General features: G+C 44.0%; 1 long non-coding RNA gene across 1 annotated transcript in view; it reads right to left on the reverse strand.

Annotated features, from left to right (window-relative positions):
- LOC132566664 (uncharacterized) overlaps window positions 1–24,368 on the reverse strand; it is a 697,045-nt gene that overhangs the window by 321,215 nt on the left and 351,462 nt on the right. The window contains exon 2 of the long non-coding RNA XR_009555070.1: window positions 18,581–18,751. This is a non-coding gene — a long non-coding RNA (uncharacterized LOC132566664). The remainder of the gene's footprint in view (window positions 1–18,580; window positions 18,752–24,368) is intronic.

Consider the following 24,368-nt stretch of genomic DNA (forward strand, 5'->3'; position numbering starts at 1 on the left):
GCAAGCAACACTTGCTGCATCTTCCAAAGGGAAAAGTTACCTAATGGTAGCAAAACAAAGCATCATCTGTTTCTTCTTCTACATGCTCTTTATCTTGAGAAATGCAGGGAAATGGGACATTGTAAGGGCATTTATAGTCCCCCATTTGTGGTGAGATGGGTAACTGGACAGAGCAACATGCATATTTTAGTGCTCCTTTAAAATCCAGTGATACCAGAAAGGATAAAAAGGAACATGACAGAATTGTGCTCTGTTCCATAAATATAAGTGGGATGGAAAGGAAGAGAGATGCAAAATTGGGGATTAGGAAGGAGAGGTGAACCCTGTGTCTGACAGCCTAGAAATATCTGCATCCATCAGTGACCACACAACTTGTCCATCAACTGTTACCTTAGCTCACTTGAAGACTGTCAGTTCACCACATAATAATGTTTTGGTACAGTAATATAATGGCAGTGAACAATACTGAAATAGTAATTACCAATTCTTTTCTATCTGGCATGGGAAGAGGCAGCAGACTGCTGCTTTGTTTGCAGCCACCTGATACAACCCCCCCAGAAGACAAAGCGAAGGCCAGTGATGGGTCCTCTAGTAGGGTATAAGTTTTGATGTCCTGAAAAACGCACATGACTTTAATGTTAAGACTAGAAAAAGTTTCATTCTGTTGTAAACTACACACAGGCCACTGCCCTTGCTGAACTCCTCTCTTCCAAGTTGTGTTATAAGGCAGAGGGGCAACTTTGCAAACCCAGAAATGTCATACTTTGTACAGCACTTGGTGCCAAAATACACAACATGTGTGACATGAGTTGGGTCACAGGAGCCCAACCCAGCTTGTAGTCACACATGTGGGGATGGGCTTATCTTCAAAGAGTTCCATTGTTCCATTTGGCTTGGGAGTGTTGTGAAGGGGGAAAAGGCCCTTGCAGTACTCCCAAGCCAAGCAGAGCAACAAAATACTTTGAAGGTGTCATGTCACAAGTGCAGTGTATTTTGGCCTTTAGGTAGGAAACGCAAGGACATATTCTAGCAAAAAATTCTGCAACCAGTGAGATTAGGCACAACTGATATCAATGAGTATTCCCCTCACAAGGACATAATTTCAAAGGACTGAGAAGTTAGAGAAACTGCATCCTCATTACCACTGTAATTCAGAATTCAGGAATGAGAGAATTCAGGAATGAGAGCTCAAAGTAGTAGAGACTCATAGATGGTCTGGCACTTCAAAAGGAACTTCTTTAAACTTAGAACATTCAGAAGAAATTATTGACTTGACAGATGCACTATGAGCAATTTCAGCATCCTCCAAAGAACATTAAACAAAGGAGAAATCCTTACTCATCAGAGCATATAGGAAGCAAAGTGTACCTGAATGGATGCCAAACACCAGGCTTTTACAGTGCAATCCTCTGTTGAGTTACAATCTTCTAAAGCCTTTGACTTCAAGGGAAAGGTGCCACTCTTCTTAGAACTGCACTTTAAGCCATCCAGGTCTCTACATAGAGACTACTTCTCTGGTTCAACAGCAGAGCACAACAACTTTAAACAAGTACCCACATGGTTACTCACACCTTAAAGGGTGGCTGGATCATCATCATAGTGGTCATGCTAGTAAGTCATGCAAATAAGAAATAGTACAGATAAAATTATCTTGATAACTTTGAAAGATCTATAGAAAAACAGGATGAGACCATTTTACATTTTCTCATCACCCATTTTTAATTTTGTGACCCAGATCTATGCCTGAATATAGCATATTCTGAAAAACAGAAAATAAAATATATTGAAATCACTGTTTACCAAAGAAAGAAAAATCACAAAAACCAATTGTCATTTCTCTAAAAATTATCTCCCAAGTAAAAATTCTACAGAATTAGCTAAAATACTCCAGAAAGCCACAAAAATGTGAGCTTACCACCTTAATTATGTAGATTTTTCACCCAGGAACTCTTGCCAAAATAAACGATGTACATTATCTAAAAAGCAGATGTTAATTAAAACTGCATCTTGATAGCATTCCTGGTTTGCATGAAGTACTGAGTGTGTACGATTAAATGGCATGTATTAGTGACAATCAGTCCTCAGGCTGCGGGCTCAAGTCACTGTAATGATTTATGCACAAACAGCAGAACCCAGATAGACTGATTACAGTAACCATCACCCCTCCCATATTTTTCCATTTTAAATTTCAGTTCTAAAATTAATGCTTCACATAGTGTATTTCAGATGAGCATCTCCATCTATCTAGCACCCTGCCATGTTCAAACAACATTATCTGAGAACAGCAGGCCTCAGATTCAGTGGGACCTCAGCAGCTCCAGAACCTTTATGAGAGTTCCACCTCCTCCTTCTGAGAGTTCCACCTCCTTGTCCATTGAATAGTAGGTGCAGCTGCATAACAATCCCTGGATGAGCTCCACCACCTACTTTTCTACAAAACGACCCCTGGAGAACAGCATTCTCAATGCTTATTAGCTTAAGTGTACAAAGAAATAAAAATTGCGAACAGATTTATCCAAGTGGTTAGAGGAAATAAAATATTTTTGTAGAGCAGGTGGATGAGCTACTTAACCAGGAGCCCTTTGGGATCATTATAATTTTTAGGGTGATCCACAAATTAGAGAGATATCTGCTCATCTCTATACAAGTGGATGCCAGGGTGGCAATGTTCATAGGTTACTGCTTTGATACACACAAACCAGAATCCTGATTAACCAGGGTAAGTGTTCACGTGCACTAAAGCAGTAACACTGCCTTATTCAGCTGTGTGTATAGAGAGCATTGACCCCCTCCCCCCAGACAGAAGGAAGAGACTGACACAAGGGTTTGGGTAACTAAAGGGTCACTTTCTTTATTTATTACATTAACACAAGGGCTATAAACATAACAGGCAGCACAGCAGGGCCAGGGGATGAAATACCCCTTCCCTGCTGCATAATGGGCGAGCCACCCTGCCTCTAGGTATAGCCAAAATACATGGCTCATACCCGGCTGGCCTAGCAAAGGTTATGCCCTGGAGTTCCAACCCCCAGCCTCACAGCTAACAGGCAAATCAATCCATGCAAACCCAAGGCAGTCCGCTACATCACTCAACCGGCCCGCACGGTCCAGGAATGATTTAGCAAGAACCTGTGCCCGAAAACTGGGGTGCTACAGGTGCTCACCGAGCTGCATAATGAAAGTTTAGGCCAAAACCCAGCCACTGCGAGGCCAAGCCTCTGCTTAGGTAGCTGCGCCCACTAAACGCCCAACACTTCCTTAAGCCCAAGTTTCAAGTCTTCTAAAAAGGCATCATTACCCTTGTCCAAAAGATGTACGCTATTGTTCCTGTATAAATCTGCACAATCAGCCTGGATCCCAGGGTGAGGAAGAAAGTGGCCCAAACCCCCCTCGAGGGCTCTTTTAAGTTCTAAATTGGCTTTGCAGTGAACTCTCTCAATCAGCCATGGGTCCCAAGCCGCACGTCATACCCAGCGTGGGATCATGGCCGACCACACGATCAAGGATGAATCAATCTGAACTCTCCTGGAGCCTTTTTAGGCACAATGCCCAACGGGGAGACCCTCAAGGTACTCACAGTGGGTGTGGAAAATGGGCCAATCACCCTACTCTCAGCTAATTCCTTCCCAATCTTCTGATGAACTATGTGCTCCATCCCCATAACTGACTTCAAATTATTGGCCATAAACGGCTTTCTGGGGCCCTGAAAATGAATTCTAAACCCGAACTTAAAACCATTGAACAAATAAAGCCCATCCATCCTTTGGATAATCACGGAGCCATGCCTCAAGCACTGTTACCCTTATTGGGCTGGGACCCTTTAGCAAATGGCTTGTCCGGGCCCTGCTTACGCTGTCCCCACCTGGGTCTACCCCAAGAACAATTCATGAAGGAATGAGACCCCCTGCAAAGAGGGCATGTTTGTATGGGCAGTTCTTTTTACCACACACCCCCTGAGACCCAAACTCCCAACAAAGCAGGCGGGGTTGAACCACCTGCCCCGCACTGCTGCGGGCACCAGAAGCAGTGGTTGTCAGACCTATCACATGTCCACTGTCAGACCTATCACCCAGGTTAGGTTGTGCTGGAGACATAACCTGCAGCCACAGCTGTGGCTGAATCTGATCCCACTGAAGGGCCAGGTTCAAAGCCGCCCGCATTCTAAACTCCTCATCAAATTGCAGCCAGGCTGGGCTGGGCTGATGTAGCTTTTGTAAATGATGTCAAAATACTGAAAAAGGGAAGTGGCCCTCCATGGCTGAGACCTGGCTATAATTCCAGCATAAATAATGAACCCGGGCACCCAGTTCACCCATGTCCTATCAACTTTCCACTTCTTGATTTTCTCCTTTTCCCTGTCATCCAAATCCTCTTTATCCTTTTTCTCCACCTCCCTATAGAGCAGAGAAAATAGGTCCACAAATTCCCCTTTCAGTATCTTATCCTTGGTGGCCGGTAACAAGTGATCCCCAAGAGGTAAGGCCAGATCACCAAAAGGTAACACCTTAGCTGGCATAGCAGAGTATGATGGACCCCAAAGATAAGAAACCCCCCAGCCACCATAGGGTGCCACAGACGCTCCCGGGAACTGGCTGGGCAGGCCTCCCCAAGGACCCCAAGGGTTAGCCAGGTTAAGGCCCCAAGTCCATGGCTGGGAATTATTAAAAGCTGCAGGCTGGCTATTGGCAACTGGCCCGAAAGTGGCAGGCTGCCCCCACGGCCCCCAGGGCCAAGCTGTGGTAGTGTGCTGTGCAAACTCACCCCTACCCAACTGCAAACTCTGCGAAGCATCCACGTCGGGCCCCTCCCCTGGAAGAGGTGACACACCCTCTGTTCTGTCCCTAGGAGACCTGCTTTCGAGGGAAGACAAATGATTAAGGATTTCTTCCTGGAAGCGCTTCTTAGCAGCCCGCTTGTCAGCCTTGGAAACCATACCCATTACACCACCCAATGCAACCGGCTGCCTACCACCTGAACCCTCCAAAGCGGTTCTATCTGTCTATGACAGACTGCTCAAAAGTGCCATCTTCCTCATCAGATGATGAAGGCAAAGGTGCTGACCGCTTAGGAACAGGCCGCTGAGGTCTTGGTGCAGGGCTCTTGACCTTGGATTTGCCCTGTTCTTTAGGCATGATAATGTGACCAATAAACAAAGACAAACCCTTCTACTGCCCTCACTGATGTGGCCTGAGGTAGGTGATGAATGTAAAAAGCAATCCTCAAAATGCCCCAAATGGCCGCTCCTCTGCCCAGCAACAGGGAGGAAGAATCCCACAGCTCGAAGCAACTGACTGTCCTCGAAATGGCCGCTGCCAGCTATCCACAAAATGGCCGTTCTCCTCCCCGGCAACAGGGAGGAAGATAAAATGGCCACCCAACTGACCCCACTGTTAGCCACTGCCTCCCTCCAAACTGAACTGTCCAGAAAAACAGCCCCACACAGTGCAAAGCAACCATTCACTCTTCCCAAAGCTCAGAAAAGGCGGGGGGGGGGAGGATGGCTCCTCAGTTGAATGAAGATGCCGAGGCAGCCCTGTGGGGGCAGGCAAAGCCAGAGCAAGGGGGGGGGGGAGAGAAGAGGCTGCAAAGCCTACAACCCTCAGCTCCACATGTGCAGGAGGAGCTCAATAATGCTGGCCACATGAAAAACGCCGCAGCCAGCAACAAACTGCCGTGTCAAAAGACACTGAAGATACTCTGGACTCCCACAACCATCATCCTCTCAAAGTCCCCCGCGGCTCCCAACAGCAGCCGCTGATGAGCCGCGATCAAACCTGAGACCCTCTGGGCCCAGCTGGGGCCGCCAAGCCGAGACTGCGCCGCTGAGAACCAATGGGCCTTGTGCAGGGAAGGAGCAAACTGCTGAGCTCCACTTTCTGCCCACCTCTGATGATGCCCTGCCCGCTCCTCCTCCTTGTGAGGAGGCAAAATGGCCCCCAGAAACAAGGCTGTGCAGCCTGCCTCTGGATGGGAGCCGCATTATGCATAGTGCAGTCTCCCTGGTGTTGTGCTTAGAGAGTTTGACTAAGATCTGGGAGACCCAGGTTTAAATCTCTCTTCTGTCACAGAAGCTTGCTGGGCAATCTTGGGCCAGTCATACACTTTCAGCCTAGCCTACTTCACAAGGTTTTTGTGCAGATAAAATGGAGGAGGGGAGAAGAATTTTGCTTTATGTTCTTATTGGTGAGAAAGATGGGTATAAATAAAGGTAAACAAATAATGTGGGAATGGCTTGCATGATTTGTAATGGCAGAAGAGAGCAAAAGACAAAGTCTTAAGTGTATAATGTCTAAAGATGAGGGCAGAGTATATTTAGATAGCAAGCAGCAGAAAACGAAACATTCTGTAGATTTTTTTTAAGAGTATTGTTACTGCTTATAACCTTATCATACATTTTTGTTTTGTTGTTTTGGTCGACTGAACTAGTCTTATGACAACCAGTGAACAAGCATGATCAGATAGAATACGCAGTAGGGTATGTCCACTAGTATAAGGAATACAATTCCAATTCTGCTGCTGGCAAATTATCCTGTTCTGATGCCAGCACAGTAACTGTTACCATAGGCCCACACTCTTCAGCTGATCTCCCAGAGCACCACAGCTCAGGATTGTTCCTTGCTCAGCAATGCTGCTGCATAAGATACTTGTCTGTGGATTTAAATGAGCTACTCACCCTTTCTGCAGCTTCTCTAACACTAGCTTCAGGCAAATGGAATAGTCCCCTGTTCTGGCAATCACGCAAAATACTGCTGCTCCCTGGCATATATCATTCTAAGAAAAGATCCCAGATCTCTATACATTTCACTTTGTTACTTTAATAAATAGTCAATTTTATTTTCTGTCAGATTGTTTTCTCTACCTTCTTCTAACATGTCTTCCCCTCCATTCATCAAGAGCTGGCACCTGTCTCCTCTGTGCAGCACCAGCTGCTGTCTGTCCTTACATCTTCCACTTGCAGCAGTCTACTCTTCGATAAGAGTATTCTTTCTATAGCCTGTCACTTCACAATTTCTCCTCAATCTTTCAAGGACTATCTCTCTTATCCGGGTCGTTGTGTTCAGCTGCTGTAAGCATCTCATGACTTGTTTGTCCGGTCCCATTTGATTCCTATGATATATCTTCCACAACTCTTCTTATTTCTACCATAGTTTCCATTGTCAATTGCTAGCAGGTTAACAAAAAATTCAAATACATCCTGATATACCCATCAGAATGAGGAACATTTCAAAATTATGCTCCTTACTCATATGTTGCTCTAGTTATGTACCGAGTTCTTAGAATTGAATTCTTCTTCCTCAGTACTTTTTTTCTTCCCCATGCTTCAACAGTTTTCCAGTTTCATGAACAACAAAACTTCCCATTTTATATTTGAAAAACACTGCCTTTCCTTCTTTCCTTCCACTAATTAGTTTAGTACTCAACCTTGAGAAGCCATTTTCTTCTTCCTTTGATCCAAATTACATTATTACATGATCACAACAGCGATTTCCATCTCTATGACATCTGTGAGTTCTGTGGGAACTCTGTTCAACTGCATGGGCCCAATTTGGACTGGAACCATGGAATGGGGCAGGAGAGGCTCCTGACTCCCCATGGAGAGGCTACCTATCCCAAAATAGCCCTGGGGGCATTATTCACTTCAACAAGGGGCTGCATGTGCTTACTTGCATGCACAGCTCCCCCAGAGGGCAACTAATTCCTCCCAAAACTAATTTTGGTTCAGGACACTGGTGCAAAGAGAAAGACTGGATCTCTTGCTCCACCATCCCACTCCATGTCACTGCCTTATTTGATCAGGCCCCTTTGGTGCTTCTGAATTGAGTTCTCATGGGGAAGTTGCAGGCATTCTGTTGCTGATTATACAGTAGATGTAGAATGCAGTTTTGGTTCATTGTTTTCTGCAGTTCTGGCCTTATGCTATAACACAAAACAGAAAAACACTTTCATTTCTATCAGGTGATGATATTCAAATTCACTGGGAAGAAAGGGCAGTTAGAAGTCCACCTACATATTTATTCATTTTCAAGGACACACTCCTGACCTGTTTGTTTAGTCCGAGATGGATTTAAAAACCCACGTATAGGAGTCTGGATAATTCATCATTATGCTATTTAAGTGGGGACCTATGATTAGGGTTGCCAAGTCCAATTCAAGAACTTTCTGGGGACTTTGGGGGTGGAGCCATAAGTAACGTTGTAGCAAGCACAATTGAACTCCAAAGGGAGTTCTGGCCATTGAATTTAAAGGAATCGCACACCTTTTAATTGCCTTCCTTACATTAGAAATAATGAAGGATAGGGGAACCTTCTTTTGGGGCTCATAGAATTGTACCCCCTGGTCCAATCCTTTTGAAACTTGGAGAGCTTTTGGAAGAGAGTAATCAGATGCTATGCTGAAAATTTGGTGCATCTACCTCAAAGAACAGCCCCTCCAGAGCCCCAAATACCCCCAGATCAATTATCCATTATACCCCATGGGAATCTATCTCCATAGGGAATGATGACATGCCCAGCAGACATTTCCCTCCTCCCCCCACCCCCGTGTCTGATGACTCTGAAGTGGGGGAGGGCCTGCTCCCATCTGGGAATTGGCATCTCTACTCACGAGTTGCTGAACTTCCAACTTCTTCAAAGTAACACAGAGCAACCAAAGGTTCATGTTTACCTTTCCTATGCAAACGACCTCTGAAAAGCTTGTGCAACCAATGGAGGCTCTGGGCTGCTTTCAGAGCCACTGGGAGCAGCCATGTTGTCCCCCCCACCCCCATTCAGCCTTAAAGACACAGACACACCATCCCAAGAGGAAGCCTTTCCCAATGGAGTCTGAAGCCTCCAAAGGTGGAGAGGCATGTGGGGGCTGTGGCTGCAGCTTGGCTGGGAGTGGCTATCAGCATTCTTCACGGTCATGGCCAGGTCAGGAGTGGCTGTTGCCATCCTCCACCACCGCAGCTGGGCCAAAGCAGTGTCCTGCTCACATCCCCTACCCGTGAGGCCAGGCCAAGAGAGGTTGCTGGCATCTTCCACTGCCACAGCTGGGCTCAGACTGGCTGCCGCCATGCTTTGACACCAAGGTTGGGCCCAGAGTTCGCTATTGGGCTGGGTTGAAGCAGCTCCATTCTTTTCTGGTAAGTATTAGGTGGGGGGTGGTAACCTTGCCTGTATATTTAAGTTTTGATTTCAGATTTTTCTGCAAACCTGGGAGTCCCCCAAGTTTGAAGGAAAATCTCTTTAGTGACAGTGTGGTCCTGAACCTCGGATTTAGTTATCTGTAGACTGGGACCATACATCACTGTTAGTGTATAGATTGTTTGTTACTCATTTTGATTCATTGTCCAACTTCTTTTGTTGTTGTTATTGTCAAGTTGCAGCCAACTCATGGTGACCCCATAGAGGTTTTGAGGCAAGAAACGTTCAAAGGTGGTTTGCTATAGCCTGCCTCTGTGCAGCTGGATTTAATGATATTCTTTATATTCAAGTTATTGTATTCTATTTACTTTGTATTAATATTTTAAGGCCACTTCTCAGATGTTTAAATAACATTTAGAAATATATCTTTTTATTTTCAAATTTGCTAAATGCTTAGATCAAACTAGCTAGAAAATTCATTTATTTATCAAACTACACTCCTTATGAACTATGCTGCAATGCAGGGAAATCTGGGAGCTTTTAACAGGCTAGTGAACAAGAGGATGCATTACCAGACTGCTCAGACACAAGCATAAGTTAAATCTCATTTTACTTGCAAAATGAAGTCACCAATTACAAATTCCTGCTATTTCAGCACACGTTTTTCAAAAGAACAAGTAGAGAATTACCCTTCTTCAAACTAGGCTTGCCAATACCCAGGTCCCAGTGGGGGTTCCACTTTTGCAGGCTCCTTCCCACCCCTAGTCAGCTGGCCAGTGGGGGGAAGCCATGCCCTAACAGCCTACATGTGCCTTCAAACCAGGGGAGACTCAAGAAGGCCCTGGTAACAGCTTTCTTCTAGAAAGGTTCTCCGTGCCTTTAAATCTCTGATCAGGCTGAATGGGGGCAGGGTGAACTTGGAGAACAAAGTGCCTGTTGGAAGAGAAGGGAACAAACGGAGTTTTATAATCTTCTGAGAAGCCATTTGCTGGTTTTATGATCTTCGCAGAAGCCATTTGCACAGGGAAGGGAAAACTATAACTTTTGGTTTTCTTGTGTTATTCTTTAGAACTTGGATCCAGATTTCAGGGAGGGCACTTTTCTTGTTATCCTGGGTTTTTCTCCCCCCAAAATGTTATTACCAGTCATGCATCTTCTCCTAGGCATGTTTTGAGATCCCCAAAATTCAGGACCCTTTGTTTTTACATTCTCCCTCTCTATCCCTCCCCTAAAGGCAGAGAGGGAGGGAGGGAAAGACCAAATAATCCACATAGGGAGAAACTCGCCCTGGATTTACTATTCCATTGCTGACCTCTAAGGAGGCTTCTCCCTGCTGTTGGCATCAAAGGTTGTTCACAACCAGGAAAAATTAATCAACAGTTGAACAGTGTTATAATAATATAATAGTATAGCAATATGTGTACCATGTTCTCCGAATTTTTAAGCATTCATTTTAAAAGGGTAAGTCTCCAGCTTCTCCCTTTGTGGAGATATAAAGGAAAAGGCATATCACTGTTTGAATTTTACAAACTGAGGATTTTTTTTTCTAATATACTGGAACAGACTTTGTTATACTGTGGTTTGATTTTGTTTATTTTGGTACAGTTGGATTTCTTGGTACAGTTGTATTTTTCCTGTTCTGCTTTCACTGTGCTGCCACTTTGGCTGCTTATTTTACAAGTTCTCTCAAGGCTGTTCTGCTCAAGAGCAGTTCTGGGAGAGCTCTCTCAGCCTCACCTACCCCACAGGGTGTCTGTTGTGGGGAGGGGAAGGGAAAGGAGATTTGTAAGCTGCTCTGAGACTCCTTTGGCCAGTGAAGGGCAGGGTATAAATCCATATAATATTATTGCTGATTTAAAAAAAAAATGGCAAGGAAGGAAAATGGCTGCTGTGACAGCCAAACTTGATGAGACTCCAGGAGGCCTCCCACACACCCACCATTTCCCAGCTGGGAAGGGCTGCTACCTCCAATCCTTGCAATGCGGAGAAGCCAATGGGGAGAAGCAGAGACAATGCCAGCATAGTAAGCCCAGGGTCAGTTTGGTCCTTTCTTTTTGGAAATTCACCTGTCTGACCATCCCATGGGAATAGAGACACCAACTAACAACTGTTTCCCAGTTGACTTCCTCTATTTTCCTCTTCTTGTACCTCCCCAAAACATCAGAACTCCAGAGATACATTCTCATCTCTTCTGGGATATTAGTGGTGTTTTCCACCATTTCTGGTGTCCCTGAGCTGACCAAAATATTTCAGCTATAATTTCAGCTCAGGTATATCCAAATGCACACTCCCAGTCTATACCAACATTATCTAGGTTTCCAGTATTTACTTAGAATAATCCACACAGGGAGAAACAGAAATTTAGTACATTGCACAAAGCATACCTTTGCTGCAAATGACCTATATAAATAAATTGCTCTAAATTATTTATTGTAAGTAGCGCTAAACATTAACTTCTCTTTCTGCATAAGAGCAACTTTGAAATGCCAAAGTACTTGCACACATCAGTTGAAAGAAAGATAGTTGAGTAATTTCCCTTTGCCTTTCTGGGTCTGCTTTCGTCTATGGTTCAATAATACCTCCATTAACTTATTAAAATTAATGTATTTTTGGCACAGATATTATTACACCCTTAGAATATGAAACTTCTGAATAGTAATTTAAATGTTAATATTCAGAGCTTTACATTTCTGGGCCAGCAATATCAAAACACAACCACACACACGACTTACTTATGGAAGAAACATCAAGGGACCGAATCCAGCTTACCAAAGATTTTTCTTCTGGTGCTACACATTTCTAGTCTGCTCTGTAGCAAACACACTTGCTGAAGAAGCAAAGCAAAGCAACAAGACAGGAAAATAGGTATCAAATATGGAATACAGAGTCCATATCTAATATTGGTAGCTAACAGGTAATGCTTTGTGAAATGCTTCATTAAATGCTTATGTGTCTGCTTCTAAGCTTGCAGAATGAAAAATTTGCATTTGCAACTGCCCCTGAAACTTTCTGTATATTCAGATCTTTTGTCTGTTTAGAGCTAGATAAATGCATGCAAGTGTAAATGTGTACATGTAGCAGAAGTAACATCTACACCAAAAATCAAGGCTCCCATAATTTCCTGTTTCACAACACAGACTATCCTGTGCCATCCTGATGCCCTCCAAATGATGTTATGTGATAACCCTGACAGTAGCACAACCCTGACAACTGGAGACAGATGAAGCCTAGTAAAGATCAATGAGGCACATCTGATGCCCAGAAAGAAGTCAAAACACCACCATTTGAGAGGCTAAGGGGAACAGCGAAAGAGATTAAGAAACAGTAAAGGTCCTATGACACCATGATGTCATCACAGCCCTACAAAGGAGGGTGCAAAGGTGGAACAAGCAGAATTCTACTTTCCACCATCATTAGTTGAGCTCTCCTGCTCAACCTGCACTTTCCATCTTCACTGGAGCTTTCTTGTTCAAGCAATCAATTGGCACAGTCAAGAGTGGCCAACCTGAACAACCTGAATGAGAAAACCTTATTGTCAGTCAGGGAAAATCCCTTTACATTATGAGTCTAGCTTGAAATGGAACTTGCATTCACCACCTCACCAGTGACTAGTCCTTTTGCAAGTTTCCCTTCTTTCTAAAGCAACAAAAATTTACCTGTGTGTAGCGGCAGGTGGTGATAATGCACTATAAAATCTCTTTGGAATCTATCTATACTGCAACTACACAATGCCAGTCTTCCCTTATCATCATTTCCTATTAGGGAAGATGGGAACTTTAACTTTCTTGGCCTTCCAAATTAACTCAAGCAATGGAGAGTTAATAGGAGAGGTCTTTGTGAATGGCCCTCTGGAATGATCGCAAAAAAACCACTCTTTTTTTATTTTTATTTTTATTTATTTATTTATTTGATTTATATCCCGCCCTCACTGCCAAAGCAGGCTAAGGGTGGCTCACAACATAAAACTCCACAATAGTAAAATACACAAGCTATAAAATAATACATTCAATAAAATTATACATTCAGTAATTAAAAACAGCATTCATATCATTTGGTGCTAAGATCTAAGTATTATTCCATTTTGGGGAGGGACGGTGGCTCAGTGGTAGAGCATCTGCTTGGGAAGCAGAAGGTCCCAGGTTCAATCCCTGGTATCTCCAAAAAAGGGTCCAGGCAAATAGGTGTGAAAAACCTCAGCTTGAGACCCTGGAGAGCCGCTGCCAGTCTGAGAAGACAATACTGACTTTCATGGACCAAGGGTCTGATTCAGTATAAGGCAGCTTCATATGTTCCAGTGTGGCAGCATTCTATCTGCGCTGTAGGCACCATGTTAGTTAAAGGCCAGCTTGAAGAGGATGGTTTTGCAGGTTTTGCGGAACTGGTCAAGATTCTGCAAGGCCCACACTTCTTCTGGCAGCTGGTTCCACCAGTGGGAGGCAGTGATCAAAATGGCCCTTTCCCTGATGACTTTCAATTTGACCTCCTTTGGCCCGGGGATTACCAGTAGGTTTTGAGAGCCAGATCGAAGTACCCTCTGGGGAATATATGGGGAGAGATGGTCCCTAAGGTAGACAGGTCCTTGATCATATAGGGCTTTATAGGTAATAACCAGCACCTTGTAACGAATCTGGTACACTATTGGCAGCCAGTGCAGCTCCCGCAGCCCCGGTTGTATGTGCTCCCACTTAGGGAGCCCCAATAGCAGCCTGGCCACAGTGTTCTGCACTAGCTGTAGTTTCCGGGTTCGGCACAGGGGCAGCCTCAGTGGGTCTCCATTGTCAGGGCAGGCTCCAGTAGTACCCCCAAGCTCTTGACCTTGTGTGCCACTTTCAGTGGCTCACCGTCAAAAGCTGGTAGGGGAATTTTGCTTCCTGGGCTGCCCTGACTCAGGCAAAGGACCTCTGTCTTTGCTGGATTCAACTTCAACCTACTCAACCTGAGCCACCATGCCACAGCCTGCAGCGCCAGATCTAGATTTTCTGGGACACAGTCAGGCCGGCCATCCATCAGTAGATAGAGCTGGGTGTCATCAACGTATTGGTGATAACCCAACCCATACCTCCAGGCAATCTGGGCAAGGGGGAGCATGTAGATGTTAAACAACATTGGGGAGAGAACCGCCCCCTGTGGCACCCCGCTGTTAAGCGGGTGCCTCCGGGACAGTTCTCGCCCAATCGCCACCCTTTGTCCCTGACCATCAAGGAAAGAGGAAAGTAATTTCAAGGTCAACCCCTGAATCCCCGTGTCAGCGAGGCAGCAGGTCAGTAACCTATGGTCGACCATATCAAATGCAGCCGATAGGTCTAACAGCATCAGCACTGCCGAGCCGCTTCGATCCAGATGCCAGATGTACGCTAAAGTGATTGGGTTTTTTTTTTCAAATCTGGGAGTGGGTAGTGACTTGCCTGTCACTACTGTTAGTGAACAATCACTTCTCTGTACTTCTCCTGACTCCAGGAGCTGTGTCTTCTTTATCTGACAACCATTAGTCTATTGGGTACAATTTGAAAGGGGTAGTGGAAGGCAAATTAATGCCTACTGCCTACTTTTCTCAGTTAGAGATTAGTCCAAGATATGCACAGGAAACTTTGATGAGATTTACCTTGGCTAAAAGGGAGTTCCGGGGGGGGGGCTTCTTTGAGGGGTCTCAGGGAAGAGTTGCATATTCATCATCTGCAGAAGTTCTCAGAGTCATTTATTTGACATAAGCTCGACAGGATCCTAACCTTCTTGGACATTGCTAAACATCTAAAGCTTTGCAAGACCAGTGGAAACTTGGATAATTGGAAGAAAAGGTACAGAAGACTATTTTTCATTCTGGAGCTATTTATAGTTTAAAGAGACAAATTTAAAAGGTGGGAAAAGAAAATTTAGAGAGCCTGGAAGAAGAGGGAAGGAAGAGGTGAAATTTGGACTTTATAAATATAAAGGACAGTGTTAAAGACTGCTAAAAAGTGGAAAAGAATTTATTGTTTTGTCTACTTGTGGTTTTGGAAGAAAAAGCACCATCATCATATTGGAACAGAACTGCAGTACATCTGAGCAAGACAGAAAATACGTCAAGCATTGTGAGATCTCCTTACCAGTGTGAATGAGACTTCATGGCAACAAAAGCAGGAAGTACTGGAAAGAAAACCTACTCTAGGAATATATACCATTGAGAAACATCGGCGGCCATTGTTGGGAAGCCAAAATAAAAACAATGTTTTAAAAGAATTCGGGACATTAAAAATTGTTGGAATCAATTGAAAAGAGGGTAAGAAGATAAATACTATTGGTCATATTATTTGTGTGGTCCTCGGAAATTTTTAAAAGCAGAAAAAAATTGCAAGGAGCAGTAAAAAGTTGCGACCTCCATTTTGGAAGATTTAAAAACTTTAAAAATAAATATATTGACTTTGGGAGCTCTGAGGATGGCAAAATTGGGCTTGTTATAAAGGGCAAGTCCTACTCTTTTGAACCTGATAGTTGAATTGAAAATTGGTGGGGTCCAAAAATTCGTTGTTTTTTGAAGGGTTTAAAAGTTTTAAAAATTAATATCTCGGTCTGGGAAGCTCCGAGGATGGTGAAATTAGGCTTATTATAAAAAGCAAGTTCTAATCTTTTGAATCTGACAGTCAAATTTGAAATCTGTGAGATTAAATTTTTTTGTGTTTTTAAATGTCTGAACACAAGCAGCCTCGAACAAGGGCTACTTCATTGGAAAAAATGCAATACCAATTACAGGCGATGGAGGCCAGAATGATGAGAAGGGTGAGAGAGATGATATATGAATTGAAAAAAGAAATTATTGCAGAGATTAAAAAAGATATGGAAGATCTCAGAAAGGAAACTGAGGAAACATCTAAGAAAGTGCAGGAGGTAGAAGGCAAAATGAAAGTATATGATTCCACCTTGCTGAAAATGCAAGAAAAAGTGACAGTCAATGACTGCAAATTGATGGAGACTCAAATACGTCTGAGAGGAGTACCTGAAGTGGAGGATGGTGATTTAAAAAGTTATATAATAAAAATAACTGCAGAATTTTTAGATGAAGACCCTGAAAAGACTAAAAACATGTATGATTATATGTATAGAGTGAATTCACTTTTTGCCAAGAAAAATAATTTACCAAGAGATGTTGTCATAAGATATATGACAAAGGAAATGGTGGGAAGGATCATGAATAAAAACTTTGAAAAGGCATTGATAGCGGGAGGCAGCAAAGTGAGAATTATGAAGGAGCTGCCAAGGCAAGTGATAAATGATAGGAGAAGATAGGAGATGATCTTCAACGGCATCTGGATTGGGGTGGCTCGGCAGTGCTGATGTTGTTGGACCTGTCGGCCACGTTCGACACGGTTGACCATCGGCTACTGACTTGCCGCCTTGCCGATGTGGGGATTCAGGGGTTGGCCCTACAGTGGCTTTCCTCTTTCCTTGAAGGTCGGGGACAAAGGGTCGCGATTGGGGGGGAACTGTCCCGGAGGCACGCACTTGATTGTGGTGTGCCTCAAGGGGCAGTTCTCTCCCCGATGTTATTCAATATCTTTATGCGACCCCTTGCCCAGATAGCCCGAAGGTATGGGCTGGGATGTCACCAGTATGCTGATGACACCCAGCTCTATCTGCTTATGGACGACCGACCGGTCTGCGCCCCAGAAAATTTGGATCGGGCATTACAGGCTGTGGCTGAGTGGCTCAGACTGAGTGGACTGAAGCTAAATCCTGCAAAGACAGAGGTCCTTTGTCTGGGTCGTCGGGGACCGGGGGGGGGGAATTCCCCTGCCAGTTTTTGACGGTGCGCTGCTGACGGCAGCAGACAGGGTCAAGAGCCTGGGGGTACTATTGGAGCCTTCCTTAAAAATGGAGGCTCAGATAGCAACCACTGCCAAGTCGGCTTTTTTCATCTTAGGCGGGCAAGGCAGTTGGTTCCCTTCCTGGATCGCGACGACCTAGCAACAGTGATCCATGCTATGGTCACTTCGAGGTTGGACTACTGTAATGCCCTCTACATGGGGCTGCCCTTGTGTCGAACTCAGAAATTGCAGCTGGTGCAGAATGCTGCGGCCCAGCTGTTACTGGGCCTCCCAAGATGGGGGCACATACGACCGGGTCTTCAGTCTCTGCACTATTGAGATTTACAAACACCAGCACAATTTTAACAGAAAGGAAGAAGGCATTTTCATCCACCAATCTTGGTACCCAGCTCTGCAAAACACCCTACAGACTATAAATTGCAGAAAGTCACAGAACAACCAGCACATTACACAGAACAATCAGCACAGTCAACAACCATCTTCCTTATCTTCACACCTCTTCCAACCCTCCCAGCAATTAACACAGAACAATGGTCACATTCAACAGCCAGTTTTCTTATCACTACCCTTCCAGGAAGCCCCACCAAACAATGGGCACATCCACAAACCAATTGCCCTTTCATCACACCCCCTCCAGCCTATAAATAGCAGCTCTCCAGCAGCCCTGGCCCCAGTCAATGCACAGCAGCCAAGAAGGTCAGAGCGCCTGCTCCGGCTGCAACGCCACTGAGGATGTTCTCCGCAGCTGAAAACGAAATGTCTGGAAGGAAAACTATCTCCAGTAGAACACGGCACTTGAGCCTGAAAGATTCTACAAACCCTAATGATGTTACCAGCCGTGAAAACCTGAAATCTTTGTTTTAAATACTGTTTTTTATTATTATAACTTGTTTCATATTGTATTAATCAAATCATTATAAATTGTCCTGAGCCCCACGTAAGCACGGAAGGGCAGTCAAGAAATTCAATTTAATAAATAAATAAATTATCCACAATAATGTTTGTCCTGTGATGAAAAACATAGAAAAGAATATTAGTGCTTATACAAAATGAGTAGGAGAACACAATTTGTGTGCCTGTTGGATTCCCCTTTCTTAATTTTTTTTTTTTTTGCACTTCTTTGCAGAAGAGTGAGAAGCTGTTTGCAGGGAATGGTTATCAGGCATTAAAGGAAATGCATTACTATTTTAACTAGTGTGATATTTAGTTGACTGGAGATGCACATTTAGATGGGCATTCCCATCCAAATGCTGCCTCAACAAGTCATGCATAGTAAGCATGTACAAGTACAGTTGGATTAGGCCAAAATACTTGCCACACAGCTCTACGGAGTAATGCAGTTGCCATTGTTGACTGGCAAGACAAGAAGCATTGACATGGTTGCCTGAGCAACAGGGAAGCATTCTGTCTTCCTTAAAAACAAAGCAGCAGTGGAAAGAGAGCACAGCAGTTGAAAACAAGCATGAAAATTTTAATACAAGAAAAGATAGAGATTTTTTTGTGGCACACACCTAGAAATGATAACTTGTGTAGAGAAAATCAAACCTCATGACAATTCAACACAGTATTAGCTAAAAAGAATAATTGCTAAAAGAAAGGATGATTTTTTAAAAAACCAAAAAAAATTACATCAATTCATGCTGTGTAATAGCCTACCTGCTGAAACTCCACGTGATGCCAGCTACCATAAGTCATGATACTGATGGTCACAGCTCTTCCAAATTCTAGAACTGTAAGCTGGGGTCAACCAGAAGACCATCAGTTACACAGTAGTGATCCGAATCCTCTGACATCTGTATCCAGAGTGTTTTCAGACATATGCATATTCTGCAACCAAAAAATGGGAAAAGACAGAGAAAAGCTGAAACATTTTAATCATAGGCAAGAGCTACTGGGAAAGAAAAGCAGGCTAATTTCTTAGCAAAGGAGTGAAATCAAAGCTGAACATTCAAGGATGGCCAACTGGTACACTCAGAGACAGCTCTTTCGAACCCTGCAAGCTGGACTAATAACTGTCTGTCACCAGTATATAAATCATCTTTAAATCTTGGACAAAGAAGATATTTTGGTCCTTAGGTCTTCCACAAGCCATCATGGGCCAACTATCAAGGATTTTCTCTAGGGCCCCCTCATACAAGATTTGCACTCTCCTGTTTTTTTAAAAAAATTATACGTTGCCTCTCCACCAAATTGATCAGGACAATTAACAACAGTAAATATTAGTCAAAATCAAGCATAATATAGCAATTTATTTTTAAAAATCAAAATGACTAAAAAGCCTCCAAACAGTAACAATAATAAAAACCTATGAAAGTCACACAGCCACACAAAAATACTGAAATAAAGCCAGTTCCAGCAAAAACAATGGCAAAGAAAACATCTTGCTCAATTAAAGCTCGAGGTTGGACTACTGTAACGCCCCCTACATGGGACTGCCCTTGTGCTGAACTCAGAAATTGCAGTTAGTGCAGAATGCCGCCGCCCGGCTGCTACTAGGGCTCCCTAGATGGGAGCACGTTCGGCCGGGGCTTCGGGATCTGCACCGGCTGCCAATAATATTCCGAGTCCAGTACAAGGTGCTGGTCATTACCTTTAAAGCCCTATATGGCCTAGGACCTGCCTACCTTAGGGACCGTCTCTCCCCACACGTTCCCCAGAGAGTACTAAGATCGGGCTCGTAAAATCTGCTAGTAATCCCCGGGCCAAAGGAGGCCCGTCTGAAATCCACCAGGGATCGGGCCTTCTCGGTAACGGCGCCTTACTGGTGGAACCAGCTGCCGGAAGAGGTAAGGGCCCTGCGGGACCTAGGGCAGTTCTGCAGGGCCTGAAAGACCCTGTTCCGGCTGGCCTACAACAACTAACTGACACTGAGAATTTTTGGATGGAGCTAGAATGCATTTTGATAGACCGCTGCTTTTTATGTTTTACGTTTTACTAAATTATTGTTTTAACTGTTGTTATTTAACTGTTTTAAGCCAAACCTATGTAAGTTTTATATGTTGTAAGCCGCCCTGAGCCACCTCGGTGGGAAGGGCGGGATATAAATCGAAATATAAATAATAAATAAATAAATAAATAAGCTAACAACAATTGTAAAAAATGGCCAGGTGCCATAAAGCATCAAGAGAAGGTACCAGATGCAGGGACAGGGCATTCCAATGAGGGACAAGGCATCTACCAAGAACAGTCTGTACCCAATGGCCACCTGCCTTAATACATAAGGCAGGAAGATATGAAAGAGTGGCAGAGATGCAAAATGATGTGTCCAGGCAAGGCTATATATGTATGTTTAGAATAACACAAAGAGGATGGTTGATTAGAACACGAATCCCGCTAATATTGCCACCTGATACCCAAAGAGATAAGGTGGGATAGAAACATTTTCAATAAATAAATAAAATTCCACATGGCACTTGACCAAGTTCCTGGGTCCCCCAGAACAACCTGGAGCCTCAGAATGTCGTACCTCTAGCCCTCCATCCCTGCTAGCCCTTGGCAGAAGAGAATAGGTAGCAATGGGGGAAACTGATGTAATGAAACTATTAACAACTTCTTTTTATTTGGGGCAATTACCTTAGCATTTGATTTTTCAGAGAAGGCACAACCAATACATAATACTTCTATAAATGGGCAGAGCAATCCTAAGGGCTGAAAGCACTCAGGGAGCCAGCTAACCCTTTTGTCAGTGTAAGTCTGAGATATGTCAGCATAAGAGACAATTACAATGGTGCAGGCCTCCTGCGCTGCTCCGTTGCTCTTGGGTGCCAGTGGAGGGCCACAGTGGCCACCCATCAGTGTAACCAAGGCATAGACCCCTGCACCAGCATGGTTGTGGGTGGTTTTGGGGGTGTGGTCAGAGTTAGTTGGTTCCCTGAGCCCCTCCAGTCTGGGAACACCCCTCACCAGAGGTATAAAGTTACACCAACAAAAAACATAGTATAGCCCATCGGCACCAATGGAACCGAAAACTCAGATCATACCCCTCAGATCATGCCCATATAGAATAGAGTCCATTGTATCCTTTGGGCCCATAGGAGAGAATGTAGTCCATTCTCTTCTATAAGCCCATAGGATTGATTGGAGGGATTGGGCTGCTGCTGCGGCACAATGCTACAGAAGGGGTTTAAACTTTAAGCCCCTTCTCTGGGGTCACGCTGCTGTGGCAGCCCAATCCTTCCATTCTATCCTATGGGCTCATTGGATAGAATGTAGGGATTGGGCTGCTGCTGTAGAGGGTGTGTGTGTGCCAGAAGTTAGCCTTGCCTAGAATGCCAGATAGTCTAGGGCCAGCCCTGGGACAAGACAATGGGCTGAAGGTGTGAATGGGATCAGGGAGCGGGGGAGGGGGAAGAGGAGCCCCAGCAACCAATCCAAAGCATGCATTTGCAAAATGCATTGCAAATGCATGCTTTGCAGGGCTGTTGTATAGCTGATCCCCCAGCCATCAGCAACATTGTTGTTCTTTTAATCTTTTGCTTACTCGGGTATCCAAGTAAGCACTGTTGTCTGGCCAATCACAGAGCAGTGCTATTTTTTGAAACTGCTCTCTGTAGGGCCAGAGATCCTTTTTAAGGAGTCTGCCTGGCTAGACTCCTCCATTGCTGCTGTGTTGGTGTGTGTTGGTGTAAGAGAGAGATTTTGCTGTGCTGGCCCTTGGCCTCAGCTGCTGCTGCTCTCTCTCAGCCTTACCAGACTTGCCTGGAGTAGAGAAGGTAAGACAGTCTTGGGGTTCTTGTATTTATTTTAGTTGGTAAAAGGACTTTTTAAGACTCAGAGTCCCTTTACTTATTCAGATTTGGGTGGTGGGTAGGTTATTTGGGGTTAGGGTTAGGGGGTTCTGCTGGGGAAGGGGGCCTGGGGAGGAGTTGCCAATTTGCCCATATCTTACTTTAGTGAGAGGACTTTTAAAAGTGCAGTGTCCTTTTACTTTTCCTGATTTGGGTGGCTTGGATTTCTTGGGATTAGGGTGAAAGGTTTTTTTTGGGGGGAGGGGTTCGTAAAGTTCCTGTATTGTTAAAAGTTAAGTTTTTTACTGTTTTAAAAGGATTCTGTGTTTGATTTGTTGCTGCTGTGTTGTGCTGCTGTTGTTCCTTTTCTCTTCTGGTTCTGGTTCTTGGGGGAGGGCTGTTTGGCCTAATTTTCATTGTTTAAAAGGCCACTTTTTTAACAGTTGAGTTTCTTTTTTTGTTTTAACCAATTTATTGATAGCATATGGTTACAGAACTTAATTTCCCTTCGTTGCTTCAATACTAACCCATATGACTTTTCAATCCCCCCTCCCTCCAATATAGACTTCCCCGAGGTTATAGATTCTAATTCAATACTAAAGATACATCTGACTAATCAAAATTCGTTATATAAATATTCCCCCCCCCCCCCTTCTTGCTTCTTCGTTGAGTTTCTTGACCTTCTCCTGTTGTCCCTTTTCCTGGTTCTGATTTTTTGGGGGAAAGCTGGCACCAGGCTTCTTGTGCTTGGCCAGCTCTCCCCATGTTGTTTGGGGGCAGGGCTGGAGAGCTGGCATCTGGGTTGAGCAGATTGTGTTTTGTGTGGCAGGGTTCATAGAGTAGATAGATGTATATAGTGCATTTGGGTCCTATAGAGATTCTCTGGTGTGAAGTTAGGTTTGGCTTTGGGTGCCCCAGGAATTGGACCCCCTGGCCCAATCGTTTTGGGACTTGGAGGGTTTGTAGGGGAAAGTCCCCTGCAGGTCCTCTGCAAATTTGGGGGCTCTCCCTCAAACCCCCTCCCCTCCAGGTGGCTTCAAATATACCCTATTTGCCTTTGATTTCAATGGCCCATAGGGTATAATGGGGCCGTATATTCAGAAATAGCCACGCATCTACTGTATATGAAGCTATTCCGACTACGGAATTCAGAAATATACGGGATTCCATATTCCCCCCCCCCCCCCCGTATATTTCCGAATCCATGTACTACCGATTTTTTTTTTGCACATCCCTAGTGCAGAGTACAGGGTGCCAGCCCTGAAGGCTACACTAACAGGCTTTCTGGCAAGTTGGAAGGGGAATATCACATTGGTAAGGCCTCCTCTGTTCAGTTTTTGGGTGTATAGGTGGTGAAGAGCAGGAGTAGTGGAAGCACTGATCTGTAGCTTGGTCCTTACATTGACTAGCCCAGATAAGGGGAGGCAAGATTTGGGGCTATCCTCAGCAGACAGGTTACTCACTTTATGTATCTGAGAAAGGTAATGCTTTAAGATGTTGCAGTTCAACTGGTAATGAATAAAATATAGCCTTTAGTTTATCCAGTACTAAACTTTTTTACCTTTATTCCTGGTACATGGGAGCAATGACACTCCCAACAATTTAAAGTCCACTCACAGTCTAATAAAACCACCCTCATGTGCTGAGCTTCCTGTGGCCAAAAACTGTACTCTGAAGTTTGGAATACCAATTGTCAAATCACCACCATGTTTCTAGTGTTAAAATGGTGTCTTAAGAATACACTGTGTTGACATTTGTTCCTTGAGGTAGGTGAAAACAATCCACTCTATTCCCATTAGACTAAAAAGAAAAATACCAAGTGGTATCACAGCCACATGGCTAGCCAAGTCAAACAACTACCATAAGAAGCCTGCAGTCTGACAATGTCTGACATCCCTGTGTGTACTGTTCCTCATTTTATAGACTAAATGGTGCAATGGAAATCTAGGCTTGAGCAAACCATAAATGACATGGATGGAGAAATAAATATACATAATACCTTTAAAGCTTCCATTTCCATTTTTGCTTACTTACAATTCAGACACAACTTGTGAATGCAAATAAGGCCATTTGAGGCGTTAGATTGTACATGGTCTAATACCCAAATGCCTGACGTTCATTTACTTCAATTTAGAGTATAACCATTGCAGACAGGTTTGCTAAAATCTGTCCATGTTACAGAGAATGATATAGGAGACTGAAGCCACTTACTTACTTGATATATTTATGTATCTAGAATTCTTGATCATACCACTATAGATTGCACCTATAAAGCTCCTGCCTATGTCATTAAGTAACAGATCAGAGGGGGCTGTGCAAAACTATTCTGGACTGATATGTTGCTATATGACATATGGGGAGCTTGCTGTGTGTATGTGGATTAATAGGCCCCCTTCTAACTTACTTTTGTAAGTGCTACAGTTAAAATGTTACAAGATCACTCTTTATGATCCCTTGTGTCAAGCATGGTGAAATTCCATTGATAATTGATTGTTGTGGGGTCCTGCCTAAACCTGGTCTGTGAAGTATCATGGAGGATCCAACTTTGTTAGCTTTGTTATTCTTTCCCTTCCCCCGTCTTGCTTTATGGCTTAAAATTAGAAGTAGTGAGAACTGAAACTTAGTAATCAGCACCTTCCCATACATTCCTGTAAGGGAGTACGAGACATCTGGGGAATGCAAGGATGAAGTCCTGATAACACTATGGGAACGTAGAC

Source organism: Heteronotia binoei, chromosome 2 (genome assembly GCF_032191835.1).
Source record: "Heteronotia binoei isolate CCM8104 ecotype False Entrance Well chromosome 2, APGP_CSIRO_Hbin_v1, whole genome shotgun sequence".
Taxonomy (NCBI): Eukaryota; Metazoa; Chordata; class Lepidosauria; order Squamata; family Gekkonidae; genus Heteronotia; species Heteronotia binoei.